The sequence below is a fragment of the Lepeophtheirus salmonis genome, chromosome 2 (genome assembly GCF_016086655.4).
Source record: "Lepeophtheirus salmonis chromosome 2, UVic_Lsal_1.4, whole genome shotgun sequence".
NCBI classification, from domain to species: domain Eukaryota; kingdom Metazoa; phylum Arthropoda; class Copepoda; order Siphonostomatoida; family Caligidae; genus Lepeophtheirus; species Lepeophtheirus salmonis.
The window spans coordinates 36,767,781-36,785,063 of record NC_052132.2 but is presented as its reverse complement, the minus strand read 5'-3'; the positions used below and the strand labels follow the sequence as shown (position 1 = coordinate 36,785,063).

The 17,283-nt window shown below is 32.4% G+C and overlaps 2 long non-coding RNA genes across 2 annotated transcripts; one reads left to right on the top strand and one right to left on the bottom strand.

Moving 5' to 3' along the window:
• Positions 1 to 8,076: 8,076 nt before the first annotated feature.
• Positions 8,077 to 9,035, bottom strand: LOC139907672 (uncharacterized). Its single transcript, XR_011784402.1, has 3 exons — positions 8,956 to 9,035; positions 8,765 to 8,904; positions 8,077 to 8,702 (listed from the first exon to the last, which is right to left on the bottom strand). It is a non-coding gene; the product is annotated as an uncharacterized lncRNA (long non-coding RNA).
• A 6,340-nt stretch (positions 9,036 to 15,375) lies between these two features.
• On the top strand, positions 15,376 to 16,974 carry LOC121113828 (uncharacterized). The gene is made up of 2 exons (XR_005863118.2): positions 15,376 to 16,103; positions 16,300 to 16,974. It is a non-coding gene; the product is annotated as an uncharacterized lncRNA (long non-coding RNA).
• The last annotated feature ends 309 nt before the right edge of the window (positions 16,975 to 17,283 follow it).

The window sequence follows — 17,283 nt, the reverse complement described above, 5'->3', positions numbered from 1 at the left end:
TACGGTTCATGTAGAAGTAAACCGCATTGGTGACAGACAAGGAGCCCGTAGATATTCCAATGTTGAAACATGGATGGAGGGATATAGCGATATACCTTCTGCATTTGGTGATGTAGTTAATGAGCTCAAGATTCACGATGATAAAGTTGTTGAGCATCTTCAAAAACCTTGTCCATCTGATAATGTTGTTCAAAAGAGTATTTCTAAACCCATTAAAAAGGAGGGAGATCCGGATAAATGTTTTCCTAGTGTTAGCTCGAGTGAAGGCAACTCTATTTGTGATATAGATTGGGAGCACGATAGGAAAAGAAGGGTTCGAAGAAGAATGAAAGACGAACGAAAGAAATACAACTCTTTCTCGCAACAGGAAACAAATTGTGATGATGCAAAAAAAGAAGACGTTGAACCGCCCGAAGATCAAATCTCGAACTTTCCGACAGAATCAACCCCTTATCCAACATTTTATCCTGATCCAAAGGACGAGTTTCCTGTACCCATAGAATCAAAATCTCCGAAACATATTTCAAAGCTGAAACCTAAAAAGAAAAAATACAAATATAAGGATATAACATGCTATTCTCTCGATATGGAGAGATCCCGAGGCTTCATATTAAAATATGCTCCAGAGAAAGGGTCTTGTATTCTAACTGCTGATCAGAAAAATCCACTAAAAATTCTTGATCCAAGGGAATGTGCTGCAATCTTAATCAAAATAGCACCTGGTAAACCTGTAAGGTTAAAAGTGATCCGATGATCTATCTTTTGACTACATTGGCTCAATAGTCAACAATATTAACTATGAGATCGTTAATATTGCTCTTATATATGTATTTTTATTTCTGTAACGATTAGAAATTATAGTTTTATTAAATAAAGTTCTTCGTATTTGATAATACAGTCCACTTTGACCAAAAAAAAAAAAAAAAAAGGTACACATTTTCTGTAGCTTGGTTATTTCAAAATGATTTTGTTGGTAGGGCTGAGAGAGAAACTCTTACACATCCGGCATCACCCAGTTGGGTACAGAGTAAGAAGATTTATCGCTTCTCCACATCCAAAAATGACTGTTATATTAACCATATCTGGTTTTTCTCACCTGAATCATTAATAGCTACTCGAAGGAATTTTAATTAATGTACCCTAAGCAACAAGGCACACCTTTTTTGTCATTTCTTGTAAGGCTAAATCCAAAGAGTGATTTGCACAGTGGATAAATACAGAGTGAGGTCATGTTTTCTTAAATAATGCATACACTCCTTTGACATGTTGCTGGCTCTATCAAAACAGTAGCTTCTCCAGCGTTAGATTTAACCGAATAAAAATATATTTAATGCACGAAAAAAACTTTCCAGTTCTGTCGGGAATGTTGTAAAAGCAACAAAAAAAAAATCTGAACTTTTCTGACATTTCATCAGCAAACTCAATAATTTCATTTTGAAATAAATCCAAGTTTTCCTCTTCTTTATCTCAATTTTCAAATTCTCTCGGTGTCTTAGATACACTAGGAATCTTACTTTGATGAAAAATAACTCCTGCATTTTCGGACTATCTTTTTTATTCTTTAACTATATCTATGATATTCTCACATTTACTGGAGGGGTTTTTAATGCAATAATTATGTTAGTTGTGTCTAAACTTTGAGTGTTTTCTCTTAGTGTCTGATTTTCTCCAATTTGAAAAGGCTATATCAAATAAAAAACCGACTGTCAGCTTTTGATTTAACCAACTTGATAATGATTGTTGACCAGATTATACAGAGGAACACTCATTTATAACAAATGAATTTTAGCCAAAAAAGGGATTTTTTTTTGAGCGCAGAACCCAAAACTGATCTCAATTTTTCTTCAGTCATCTGAATTCCGAAATATCTGAGATTAAATTAGTTCGGGACTATTATTGTTCAAAGTCATTTTTACCCTTAAAAAATTGCCCAAATTAAAAGTAGGATTTAATTTATTCCTTTCTCCTCGCACGCTTTTTGTATCCTTACCAAAATTATCAACATTAGTAATGACAAGAGGTGGGATTTTTGTTAGAGCGCGAGGAGAAGGTGGAAGCGAGAAATATGATAATACTGAATTCAGACCGTTGTTAATATCAGCTGCCTGTTATATGATTTCGGGGAGGGAGAAAATGAATTACTGTTATAAAGAGGAGAACATCTATACTTAAATATAATTAGTGTTGGGGAAAATATTATAATTGTATTTAAATTCATATATATTCCTTTTTATTTTACTATGCATTTTTAAATCAATTTACACTTAAAATAAGCAACAATTCTTCTTTTAGAGGGAGATGTTAACACACCCACACCTACTTTACTCCTGTATGAGGATTGATAATTTTCCTCGTATGAAATTTCTTCCCGTTGTCCATCGTGGAATCGGAATTCGAACATCTCTTGAGATGGATGATCAAGTGAGAAGTATCTTCCTTCGATTGTCTCGATCTTCTTTTTGCGGAGCATGACGTCATAAAATTGGTATTGAAATCAGAAAATATATGATGATAATGTTTACTATTTGCTTGTAATGGGATTACTTAAAAAATACAAAATGGAACAAAAATCCTTGGAGTTGTATATTTTTTAAATAGATATTTTTTTTAAATTATAAATTAAATGTTTTTCTATAATATAAGCTATGATACTTCTCATTACAAGGTATTATGAAAAAGTTATAAGGGTCTAAGGAAAAGTTTCGGTTTTCATAATTTTCAGCCTAAAAATAGAAGTATATCGAGTTTAGAAAAAGATACAGAATCAATAGAAACACTTTCTAATCATAAAAAACACTTTTACATAAGATCAAAGTTATCAGTAAAAAGTATAAAATATTTATTAATTTTGAAATGGAACTCTGAATTTTGTACCATCTAACAGTAAGTATTCATATTTTTTTTTAAATCTAACCATAAAATATTATTCTATTTTAGCTAAAAATACCAAGAATTATGATACAAAACTCATTAAATGGCAAAAACAACTGCTTAAATGGTCACAACAAATGGGGTAGTAGCTTGGATGGTTCGCAACTAGTTTGTCTGACACTAGTTTCTTCAATTAAGGACTTTGATATGATCATTAGGTTTTCCAATATTATATAGTCAATATATATTACTTTTTTATCACTTCAGGATTAGCTATGGTTGATAAGCTCCAAGAAATGGTGTTCAAAAAGCTCATAAAAAGGCAAAAACAACTGCTAAATGGTCACAACAACGGGGATAGTTGCATTGGGTGTAGCATTATAATTAGTAATTGTGTGTATCCTTCATGATATGTTGTTATATAAGCATAAATAACGGGGATTTTTTTTTTTTGATGCTTAATAAGGAGTAATATTGCCTGACATTACTACATAAATAGTTTTTGCTCTAAATCTTGACGATGGATTTAATTCTAACATTTATTTTTATTAGTATATTTATTGTCTAATTTTATGATTTTGACATTTACATTATTATTAATAATTATTTAGATCTCATCGGTAGAGATATATCTATCCTGCGTGCACAATTGTATAAAGCAACTTCGACATGAAGAAAAAGGGGTGATGATTATCTTTTTGATTGAACTCCACGTTGGGCTTGTATTTAGCAGCTTAAAGTTATAACATATTTAACTGAACTCCGATGTCAGAACAACAAAATATTATTTTTGTCAATCTATTATTTCAATATTCTGTATTTATAATTTATTGTTATTATTAGTTACATGATTCAAATTGTTTAATTCTGTATATTTAACATAAATGTATGATGGTTTATTTTTTATTATGTAGATTATATTTATTTAAAGCCTTCTTTTTTAAACTTGGAACTTCAAATATATTTCGAAATACTGTACTTTGTCGTTTCATTAGTTATTATTCTGAGAATATGGTTCATAATGAATTACAATTTCATGGAGTGTGACGTTTTCAAATCTACTGTAACGGATAAAAAACGTCTAAGTCAATTATCGTAGTATATCTTCATAAAACATTTTCCTAATAAATACTTTCGTTATACCCTCAAAAATCATAATAAAACGGGCAGCTGATAATCACATAGTATTTTAAACAATGATACCATAAGTCTTCCCCCCCCCCCCTTCTCCTTGCTCGCGTTTTTCTCTACATGATTATCAACTTTAGCCATTACAGTAATGAGATTATTACTAATGTTAAATAAAGGAAGGCAATTTTTCCGCCCGGCGAGATTTATCAGGGCTAGTAATCTCACGGAAAATTTTCAAAGGGCGAGTTTTCCTAGATCCCAGTGAGTAACTACGTCATTTTAGCTATTGTAGTTACCTTAAAAGACCAATAAGGACCCTTCCCAGGACTGAAATATTTATAAGGACCGGACTTATAGAACTGGAGTCTTTTTAGAACAGTCCATCACTAAATGCAGTTGTTAACTCATTTTTTATTCATAGAGCCCTGTGATGAAGTTTAATGAAGATTTATTGGAAATTTGTTCATTTTATTTAGTAAAAATATCAACTTTGATCCCCAAAAATAGTGTCTCCTTCAATTATGATTCAATTTATTACGCGAGGGAAAACGCACTATAAAATGTATTTATAAAGTGCATCATAGTTGAAAGCAATACCATCTGGGGGCATCAAAGTTTGAAATTTAAAAAAATAAAAAAGACTTAATAAATACTTGCATTTAATACTACTTGATGTCAATGATCAGTGATGTAAATAGTGTGTATTTTTTAGATGGCACGTTTTTTTTTAATTGGTAATCTGAAAAATGAATTTTCTTTTTCATAGCAGTTGTCATTATTATTTAATTCCTGTGTAGTGAACTTCCTTCCCTAAGTAGATTCAAAACTTAATTGAACATTCGTGTCTGTTCATAAAAGACGAGAGTAACCTTGAGGATTTATTGCAGAGTTGTAATTGTAAGTCCGTATTGGACTCAGAGTAGCTTTGAGGATCGACATTGGAGTAATTCATTGTTTATTTTGTTCTCCCCCTTCTCCCTTGTCACAGCTGATTGTAGCTGATCTCCTCCCAAACATTCTTCAAATTATCATGGTTACCATGTTCATTTTCGTTTTCCTTCTTTTTTTAGACATGCCTACTATACACACGATTTTCATCACTATCAATGATAAATAGTAGTGTTGGATTATTCCAAGTACTGCATTCCAAATTAATCACTCATTTTTCTTCCCCTTTCTGTCTTTTATATAATCGATCCAGTCTTTTTCACCGTTCATCAGCGTGGCTCCGAGAGTACAAACTCCCATGGGAATGGTGCTGGTAGAGAAGCAATGATGTATTAAAACATACCCTACAGGTATGTAAAATAAAAGAAAAAGACGATATCTGGCGATACATAGACTGGAATTACTCCGATGTCGATCCTCAATTCTACTCCTAGTCCATCAAAGACTGACACTTATAACTCCTAAGCAAAGCATCATTGTTACTTCTCGTCTTTCATGAGCAAGAATTCAGAAATTAAATAATAATGACAACAACTTTAAAATTATGTATAGATCAGTGATTAAAAACTAAAAAAACCCTCCCGCTTTCTTGGACACGTTTAATACAACTCTATAGATAAGTGAAGGGAGAAAGCATTGTCAGAGATGCTAATAGGAAGCATTTTGAGCATGGTAAAAAAAGAAACCGCAAATCAACATATTAAGCCTGACAATTTGAAGAATGTTTGGAACGAGAGGAGCTTAGATTTCAAAACGTTTAATTAGATCAGCTACATACAGCTGTGATGATAGCCATTGTAAAAAATGTAGGTTTTATTTTAAAGAAAAAAATAGACCTTTCAATTTATTAATGATAAAGTATTTAATTCATCTTCTGAATCCAACCGTCTATTCAGAGTAATTAAATTTATTTCAAAATTTTATGCAGGCATAAAATTTATCATTTGGGAAAACGTGAAAGTGAGATAATTCAAGGAGCCAACATTCGAAGCATACTCGCGAACCTTATTTAATTTAAGAATAACTAATAATTGATTCTAGAATTGAAGTATAATCAAAATAAACTCCTAAATCCATCATTAGTATTTTGAAAGGCTAAATAAAATTATATTTAAATTTAAAAATTGGAATAAAATGTTAATATACTTCATTAAATAATTTGTTTCAAAAGACTTTATTAACCTATTGACATCTCTAAATTCATATAATTATTGTAATAAATTATCATTTTTAGAATAAACATTTATGACAATAAAAGTATTTGAAGCGCCGTCTATGTTTTTAACATACCTAACCAAGGATTCCTAGAAGAAATAGTCCTTGACCTAACTAGGGAGTACTTTAGTATTGGAGTCTGCATTATATTTTACACGCCCTAATATTCAAGAAGTTGTGTTACACTTTTTTAGTAAGTGTAATGACTATTTTATTTGAGTGAGAATAATTCTTAATTTATTGTTAGTTAATAAAATTTTGGCAAAAAATCTAAAATAAATAGAATATTACTTTCAACGATAATCATTTTGGGTTATAACTGGTAAGAAAGACTCCATTCTAAGCATTCTATGGTTGAATAGAATAGGTCGTATTCCCAATGAATATTAATAAATAATATATAAATCTACTGTTTAGAAAAATAAATATTTGATCTCTTGTCGATTTTGCAAGTTTGCCCGCTTATAAAGATTTTCGATGAGATTGATGTCTGGAGACTGAGAATGGCAACTAATGCAACCTTAATGTGTTTCTTCTTTTTTAGTCACTGCTTTGTTGCCATGGTCGTAAGTTTTGGGTTATTCACATTGCCGTGCTAGAAGATCCATTTTCAGTTCCCTGCCCTGAGGTAAACAGGTTGTCTCCCATGATTTTCCCGAGGATGGTTCATCCTCCAGTCGATGTGATAAAGTTGTCATCTCCCCTTCGCAGAGAAACACACCCAAAAAAATAATGTTTCCACCCCAATGCTTGACGAAGGGGATTTTTTCCCCTCAAAACACTTTTGTTTTGTTCATATAATCAAATGTCCCTCACTGTTAAAATAAACCTACCATTAAAATTATAAAGCGTTCTTTTTATTGACAGCGAGGAAACATACAAAATCGGCAAGCCATCAATTCTCTTCCGTAGGTTGTTTTTCAATTATTATCATAATTTATAAATGCTTATTATTTATAATACTTAACAGAGACGGATTAACGTCAACGCAATAATGTTTAACTTTCAAAGGCCATTGGATCATGTTTGAGCTGCCTCCAGATTATGAGGTGCCTCCATGACGATATCAAGGAATGTAGTATAGTACTACTTTTAGTATTACACTAAATTAATCTTATAAAAACTGTTTCAATTTTAGAACCCAAGAGATTAATTAAATATGGATGTGATCCAATCATCAACTTCTGAATATTTCAATAATCAACAAATCAATCAATGAAATTGTATGATTTATATAAAACTTGTAGAAAAAATTAGAGGAATAAAATAGATTTTTTACAACTTCACTTGGCATATTTATTAATTTATAAATTGGAATTCTATCAAAATTTATGAATTTAATGATCGAATCTTATTAATTCATTTAGCAGACTTACTTTTTTCTGATAAATTCTTTCTTTTTCTAACAGAATGATTTTGGCTGTTAATTTCATAATTTCATTTTTTTTGTAATACAAATATAAACAATTCATCCTTTCTTCCTTCAAAACTCCACCTTTCGTACTTGTGCCAGAGTTTTGACGTAGGCTTGCTTTCCTATTCTTATAGTTGATAATATTGTAGAGAAAAACGTGCGAGGAGGAGGGGGAAAAAAGACATATGGTATCATTGTTTAAAATACTGATGTGATTATCATCTGCCTGCTTTATTATGATTTTTGAGGGTATAACGAATGTATTTATTAGCAAAATGTTTAATGAAGATATACTACGTATAATTGACTTCGACGTTTTTATCCGTTACAGTAGATTTGAAAACGTCACACTCCATGAAATTGTAATTCATTATGAACCTTATTCTCAGAATAATAGCTAATGAAACGACAAAGTAGAGTATTTGAAATATATTTGAAGCTCAAAGTTTAAAAAGAAGGCTTTAATTATAATCTACATACTAAAAAATAAACCATTAAACATTTAAGTTAAATATACAAAATTAAACAATTAAAATCATATAACTATTAATAATAATAAATTATAAATAAAGAATATTGAAATAATAGATTGATCCAGATAATTTTTTCTTGTTCTAACATCGGAATTCAGTTAAATATGTCATAACTTTAGGTTGCAATACACAAGCGAGACGTAGAGTTTAATCAAAAAGATAATCACCCCTCTTCTTCATGTGGAAGTTGCTATATACAATTGTGCACAGGATAGATATATCTCTACCGATGAGATCTAACTAATTATTCATAATAAAGTAAATGTCAAAATCATAAAATTAGACAATAAATATATTAATAAAAAAATGTTAGAAATAAATTCATCTTAAAGATTTAGAGCAAAAGCTAATTATGTAGTAATGTCCGGCGATATTACTCCTTATTAAGAGCATCAAAAAATATTTCCCCCCGTTATTTAGGTATGCTTATATAACAACATACTATTATCATGAAGGATATACACAATTGTTAATTATAATGCAACACCCAATGTAACTACCCTCGTTGTTGTGACCATTTAAACAGTTGTTTTTGCCTTTTATGAGTTTTCTGAACACCATTTCTTGGAGCCCATCAACCATAGCTAAGCCTTTAAGTGATAAAAAGTAATATTTAATGACTATGTAATATTGGAAAACCTAATTATCATACCCAAGTCTTAAAACGAAGTAAGTAGTCTCAGACAAACTTGTTGCAAACCATCCAAAGCTACTACCCCCGTTGTTGTGACCATTTAAGCAGTTGTTTTTGCCCTTTACTGAGTTGTGTATCATAATTCTTGATATGTTTAGCTAAAATAGAATCATATTTTATGGTTAGATTTAAAAAAAACGAATACTTACTGTGAGATAGTACAAAATTCAGAGTTCCATTTCGATATTCGTAAATACTTTTTACTGATAACTTGATCGTCATTTGGGTGGATGACTCAAAACATTTTATATGTATTTCTATAAATGACATCAGTAACAACATCCTCCATTATTTAATGATGGTTCCTCAAAGGGATATTTTACCCTTGTATTTCTCCATAAATTTTTTGAACGTAGATGATTAGCAATGGATAAAAATATTACATTAAGCATCCTTGTGAAATCAGAGTTAAAGTTGACTTGATGTATTCATCGTTAAATTGATTTTATAGATGAATATCCATACTCTAGTTATGAGATGAGGATAATGAGTGGCGTGTAATTCTAACATAAAGGCACATTTATATCGACAAATCCGACAAACCATCTGTTTCTCATCCGGTAAGTATTTTCCAAATTCACAGGATAGGCCTCCATTTTCAGAAATCCAGACTTATTTTAGGCATTTTATTCAGTTCTCTATCGACTATCCCCATCTAATATTATTATATTAATAATAAAGGCAGGAATGATAACGTTCAATCGTGAAGATTAGAAGAAGATGTATATTATTTAATCAATGATGCCATAAGTAATTCTTCTTTTCTCCTCGCATTTTGTATTCTTACCAAAATTATCACCCAATTGTTAATTACCTATTCTTACGCTCAACCTTCTCCCATTCCTCTTTTCGATGTATCCCTCTCTGTTTAGGTCTGGTACCTTTACGATGTCCCCTCTCTCCAAGCTTATTTTTTGAACCACTCAATGATGTTCATTATAATAATTTTCATTAGCCTTTCGTTGCTGTTCCTCAATTTTTCTCAGTTCCTCATCATCCGGATTCCTTATCATCCTTTTCACCTTTGTTCTGAGCTCCCTATTAATGAGGAGCTGAGCAGGTGATTTTCCATTTTGCAATGTATGCCAGTAATGCGTCTTCTAGATCTTGATTTTTTTTCAAGAAGTTCTTTACGGTTTGCACGCCCCTTTCAGCTAACCCATTCTGGTGTGGCTGTTTTGGACATGAGAAAATCTGATTAAGCCCTCCCCCCTTCCTTTGCAAAATCCGAAAACTCCCGACTCGTAAAACATGGCCCATTGTTTGAAACCAATGTCTCAGGAATACCATGTCTAGCAAATAATGACTTCAGTACTCCTACTATTGATGTGGACCTTTGACTCTTAAGCTCTTCCATTTCGATGTATCTACTGTAATAGTCCAGTACTATTAGTCTTTTCTTTGAAACAAATAAATCACAAGCAACAAGTTCCCATGGTCCTGATTGCCACTCACTACGTATCAAATGTATCTTTCTCTTGCTTTCAAACTTCGGGCACTTTCCACATGAATATATCGTCTGTTCTATTTGTCGATTCAACCCCAGCCAGAGTACGGACTCCTTCACCCGTAACTTTGTTTTACTTATGCCCAAATGACCTTCATACAAGTGATGTAGTATATCCCACCGTAATTCCAAAGGTATTAATATTCTCTCTCCGTAAACAACGAAATTACCCCAACCAAAAATGTTATCATGATATTGATAAAACGGTCTAATTTCCTCTGGAATTTAGCTAATATTTTCAAGCCACCCTTTCTCTACATATTCTACAACTTTCCGCAGCACCGGATCTTCCATAGTCAACCATGCTATTTCAATTAAACGCTTGTTAGATGCTGGTATGCCATCGATTATTCCTAAGGTAATATAAGTAATATCAGCTTCAATCCTTTTGTCTGACGACGGATGACTATCCTTTAAAGCATTCTTCCCTCTTTCACTAAAAAAAATCCGCTATATGTTGCGTTTCTCCCGGGATGTACCTAATATCATAATAGTGCCTCTGTATACATTCTTAGAGGCAAATCAGGTAATGGTCTACTTCCCAAAAGACACTCTAATGGCTAATGATCCGTCTCAATTTGAAATTTCTTCCCTCAAATAAATTCGGCAAAAGATTCGCAAGCCCAAACCACTGCCAGAGCTTCCTTTTCTACAGGAGCATACCTCTTCTCAGCTTCTGTCAGAGTCCGACTTGCATACGAAATGGGGATCCATCCTTCTCCTTTGTTCTGGTACAGCACTGCACCTTAACCATGTGCAAACGCATCTGTATTCAAACGATGCTCTTCCTTTCTGTCGTATCTTCCCAGCTAGTCTTTTTTCGAAAGTTCACTTTGAATTTTCTTGAAGCATTCTTCATGCGGCTTGTCCCATACATAATGAACTTTTTTTTTAAAGAAAGCGCGAAGTGGTGTCGTCAATTCCGTTATATTAGGAACAAACTTTGGAATTTGATTTACCATTCCCAAATATGATCTCAACTCTCCCACTTTTGTCGGTGCTCTTGCCTCTTGAGTTGCTCTTATTCTTCCAGGATCAACCTTGATTCCATCTGCTGATATCACGTAACCCAAAAATCTTACTTCAGTAACTCCTAAGATACACTTATCCTCATTCAGCTGGACTATATATCTCTTTAGAATATCTTGTACTTTCTTTAGCCTGTTATCGTGGGACTCCTTATCAATCCCAGTGATCAAAATTTCATCGATATGTACATGCACGCCTTCAACAGAATCTAATAATTGGCACAGTTTCGCCTGGAAAGCCTCTGGTCCACTGGAAATTCCGAACGGGAGACGTTTGAATTTATAGCTCCCTATGGGAGTGATAAATGTATTGAGGAGACTACTCTTTTCCTCTAAACGAATATGATGGAATCCCATAACTGTATCCAACTTTGAAAAATAACCTCCTTTTATTCGAGCTATTATGCTGTGACACGAACCTATTGGATACCTAGGAATCCGAATATATTTATTCAGTTTTTGATAATCCACACATAAACGTATTCCCACAACCTTCTTTACAACTACAATAGGTGAACACCAATCCGTTGTGTGAATAACTTTTTCAATGATACCATAATTTTCTAATTTTTTTATTTCCTCTTTTACTAAATCATACACAGGTATTGGAACTTTCCTTGCTACCGATTCGCCCCATGGGATTGCTTCTTTCCTTAGTTCTACTTTATATTCTCCCGGAATGCTCGGAAATTCCAAATTATCAATTGCTTTTTTTAATTAACTTTAAACCCATAATTTTGCTATATCCCAGTAGGGGTCTCTTTACATTTCCAAAAATTACTCTTCCCTTTAGTTTTCTTTCTCCACATTCAAACTCAATCCACGATCCGCCTTCCATTTCTATTAGATTCCCATTTGGATCTCTTGCTGGTACCAACTTTTCCATTGTTTTTACTTTCAGTGTCTTTATGTATGATTTCGAAAACACCGTAACATTAGCTCCTGTATTTGTTTTTTTTATGAGGGTAAATTACATGCAATAAGCATCTTTGTGAGATCAGAGTAAGTCTGACTTGGTGTATTTATCATTAACTTGATTTTATAGATGAATATCCATGCTCTTGATATGAGATGAGGAAATTGAGTGGCGTTTAATTCTAGACAGGGGACTGAAGGCACATTTATATCAACAAATCCGACAAGCCATCTGTTTCTCGTTCGGTAAGTATTTCCAAATTCCTGGGTCTCCATTTTCAGAAATCCAGACCGAAGGAGACGTTATTTTAGGCAATTTATTCAGTTCTCTATCGACTATCAGCATCTAATATTATATTAATATTGAATAATAAAGGCGGGAATTGATAACGTTCTTGATAGAGGAAGATGTTTATTATTTTAGTCAATGGACAATGATACCATAAGTATTTCTTCCCTTCCCATCGCACGCTTTTGTATCTTTACCAAAATTATCAACCTTAATTATGATCAATGTTAATAGAAATATAAGGTATTCCATCATGTAATCGGGCTTGCTAGAATTTTTAATCTGATGTATTATAACGTCTGCTGGGCATATTTTGACAAAACACGCAGCCAATCATAGGCTATGACGTTACTATTGCTAGAATTTTCAATTTGATGTATCTTACTGACTGCTGGGCAAGAAAGACAGATTTTGACAAAAACACAAAACCACTCATACACTATGACGTCAATATTAGAAAGCGTGGTGGAAGTCTCACATCAGTCGCATACGCGTAATGTTACAACTAAGGAAGGCGATATAACTGGAATAGTCCCAATTTTTCCTTTTTTCCTCTACTCTTCCGGTGTAGTACGAGTATAGGAAATATTCCTTCTTCTTCTCTTCAAAAGTTGACTATAACGTGAGTACTATTTTAATTCCAGCGGCATCCATTTGAATTCTTCGAAAGATACTTTAGTTAATTATTAAGGTGATTTATTAACCATGACAAACACCTATGTTGTACCTGGTTGTGTTGCGTGTCAACCGGGGAAGAAAATCCCGCCTCATGTTTCAACCCTCCGGCTCCCGGCGAATCCCATTCGAAGACAAAAGTGGATTCATGCCATCAGATTATCGAAAAGATTAAAAAAGGTTATAGTTGTATGTTCGCTTCATTTTCGACCCGATGATTTCACTTATTAGTCTTGGGATAGGAATCTCAGTAGAAAGAAAAAGGAAACCCCTGATGGGAAAGCGTCGAAGTCTCACTTATAAGAAGATGCAGTTCCTTTCATATAGCCCAACTTACCCATTTATCTATCCACTCCTTCAACATCAAGAAGATCATCTACGGCCACTTCTGCTTCTCTCTTTGAGAAAGAATAAGAAAGGATAGATTCAGCGTCTAAAGATTTTTTCAAAGCTGAAAAAATCCTTCCATTTGAAACTGTCAGCTCCTCATTGAAAGTTAATTCATGAATCTGGGTACCATCTCTGTTTTTTGTTTAGAATCACTTATTGATTCAAGAACGGTCTAGTTGAAAGTCACGGTTTCTTTTCCTTCATTTCAGAAGGGAACATTTCTCAACCCAGCGGATTTCAAATTCTTCAAATCAAACCCAAAAATATAGATATTCTCCAATTTTGTGAGGGTGAAAATGGACTCCCTGTGATAGAAAAAGAAATCATTATAGAAAGAAAATCTGAGCTTCAAAGCTTTTCTCCAAGGTTCCATTGTACATATTCATCGTCTTAAGCACTTAGTTAAGAAATATGTAATGCTTACAGATACTTAGCAAATTCTAAACATTTTGTCTCTTTTAAAAAACATTGAACTAGAAAAAGAAGAATTTCTTATTAAAGATGCATTTAATAACTTAAAAGAAAAAGCAAAGGTACCGTTCTTTTGGATGGCAGGGGAAAACTATTTCATCTCAATTAGACAACTTCTTCAAGCAGAAAAAAACACTTCGCTTTAGAGCTCTTTGAAAATATTCTAAAGTTCCAATAACCGAGTTGTCCGGAATATTTGAAGACACCATTGAATTAGAATGTGAAGGAGACTTAGATTTGGTATTTAATATCTGTAACACCGAAATTGGGTTTACCAATGAAAATACCGATCTCAATGCTACTCTTTACTGCATCGGTGTGTTCATTGCAAAATCGGTCTCTAAAAAAAAATTCTTGTTCCAGCTCCAAGGATCTTTTAATCAAAGACAGTTCCTTCGATGTCAATAATATTCAAGCTACCACTGAAGAAGATGCTGATAAAACATTTTAACTTAGTTGATTAGAGGAGGACTTATTAACCCTTCGAATGTGCCTCTTTGTCAATTTGCTACATAAACAACTTCCTAAGAAGTCGATGAGCCGAGATTTAATAAAAAAGTTTAACGCTTCCTCTGCTACTAATATTTTCAATTGTGTGATGAACCAAAAAATTAATGGGAATGAAAGTGCATTCTCACTTTTAGATAAAAAATATGAATCTGGTTACTAGTACCAGGATTTATTGTGCAAGATTTCATGCAAAGTACTCAATGTCACTATCAGGAACTTTGTAAGGTCAAGAAATGATGAAATTCGTTCAAGTCTGAAACGGATAAAATAATTAACATCATATCAACGAAGAAAAGCTGCTAAATTATCCTCTGTGTCTTCCAAAAATAAACTTTATTTGAATATTTTTGATAACCCCTTTTAAATCCTAAAAATATATTCCACACTTTGATTAAGAGTAATTTTTGTTATTCATTAGTTATATAATTGATAATGCAGAATTATACCTCACGTTGTATTAAAAGGTTTCAGTTTAAGGGAATATATAAAAAAATACTGCTCAAATATATCGTATTTGGTTATTCATAATTTTTTGATGATATTTCAGCTCTATTGAATTTATTAATCTTTTTTGTTTTTTGTACTATGCTTGAACAGGTAAAAAATTGGTGGTTATCCCAGACTATAGCTACCCTTGGTTATAACCTTGTATTTCTATTAACCTTGGTTATGATTAGTTATTATATTATTTCTATGAAAAAAGAGTCAAAATTTCATTATAGAAGTAATAAAATGGCCAATATATATACTATATAAACGACGAAAGATCAACAAGAAATTGGATTCTTGCTCTTTGGAAAAGGAGCATCAGTATAGAATAACTTATTAGTTATTACTTTGTTTCCAAAAGAGTAGGAATACAATATCTTGTTGATCGCTCGTCGTTTATATAATATATATATTGGCCATTTTACCAATCAATTACGTATCAATGGAGAAGAGGGAGTCGACAGGTGACAACAAAATACATAGGGTATTTTTGTGTTAGCGAAGTAGCGCCGTGTTCAGAGCCCTATGGGTAGAGTTATATCACCGGGCTATCTGCTTTGACCATAGTTGACTTCCTCATGTGTTTGAGTTATGGCCCCAAACATTCAAAATTTAATAATATTTTTTAGGTGAAGAACTCTACAAAGGCGGTAAATTTTGTTAAAATACTCCAAGGATGTCATCTTGTCGTGCGCCTTGGATTACAGGAATCGTTCTTGAGCTGAGGGGATGACACTTTTTTCATTTCAAGGGACAAATTCCTTGGAAGGCAATGAGTCCTATAAATGAAATGAAATCTTTGGAAACCATAATATAATTATCGATTGTGTTCTAAACATTTTGAAGAAATAAGGAATTCCAACTCTCAAGCCATTCCAATATTGTTTAAACATCTAAAACCTAAAGTTCCAAGGCTCACCAAAAACTCCAACAAAGCCATTTTCATTCGGGAGAACAATGCTGATGCTAAGAAAATTTAATAATGAAGGAAATCTCAAGCAACTTTTTTATTTCGAATTTCAGGTAAAAAAAGATTGCACAATTTCAGGATTATACATACTTTACTCCTTATTTGGAACCTCCTACTTCTGAAAATAGAGAAATAGACTTAGTGGACATGAATCTAATTTCATCAACACTAGAAGATGAAACTTCTTATATTTTTTTTTGCATTAGTTACTTTATCATTAGAAAATAATAATTGTATGTTGTATTACAGATATTTCTCCTGAGGTAAAACAGCTAAAGGAAATAACATACAAATCCAACTTGGAGTCTATGAAGCAGAAATAAAGGAATTAAAGAAGATGTTGAAGGAGAAAGATGTCAAAATTTGGGACGCAGAATCAAAGTTTAAGTCTTTAAAAATGCCCCTCTCTTCGGTATTTAATTCAAACCATATAAAATTTTTAAGTTGCAAGTCTTCACATTCCAAAATCCGCCTCTCTGTCTAATAAAACAATTGAGAATTCACTTCAGTTAAGATTCGTTGAGGAACTATATGTTGTTCATTTAATCTATTGTGCCAAGAACTGTTTGGATCAATTTGCAAAAATAGAGACTTTATTCAAATCTTATGTAAATCAATTCAAATCAATTCAAAACAATGAAAAAAAAATGTAAACTCAATAACTGAAGTAGCGGTTCCATTAATTAAGTTGTCTATAAATGTCGCAAAATGTCATAAAATTTATTTTTTATTGTGTCTAAGTATGTTAGTATAAGAATGCACATACATTTACGAATGCAAACTGTGATTATCAAAGAAAATAAAATAGCTCGGAAGACGAAGAATGTGTATGCGAAATTAAGTAAGTTAAAGAAATGATTATGATAGTAATTATTTCATTTTTTCATAATAATTAAGCTCAATAAAGTTATTTTTTAGTATTCATTTATTGTATTAAGTTCTTTTTGGGACATTTGATATCTGTCACGCTGAAATCTCGTGACGTAACTCTTTTAGGGCTCTGAACGTTTTGAAATAAAAAGTAAAAATATGATATGAATGATAGTATCTGGAGGAGTACTAGCTCAAATCACGCAACCTGTGGTGATAAAAGACATAATTTTTAATAAAAAATTCCCTTGTTAAACCCATGTACAATTATAAGGGTATAATTATTTGTCATATTCGCAATTTTTTAAGCACAACACGTGGGTTTTTAAACAATTTTTAAATTTTGGTCTAATATTTGAAATC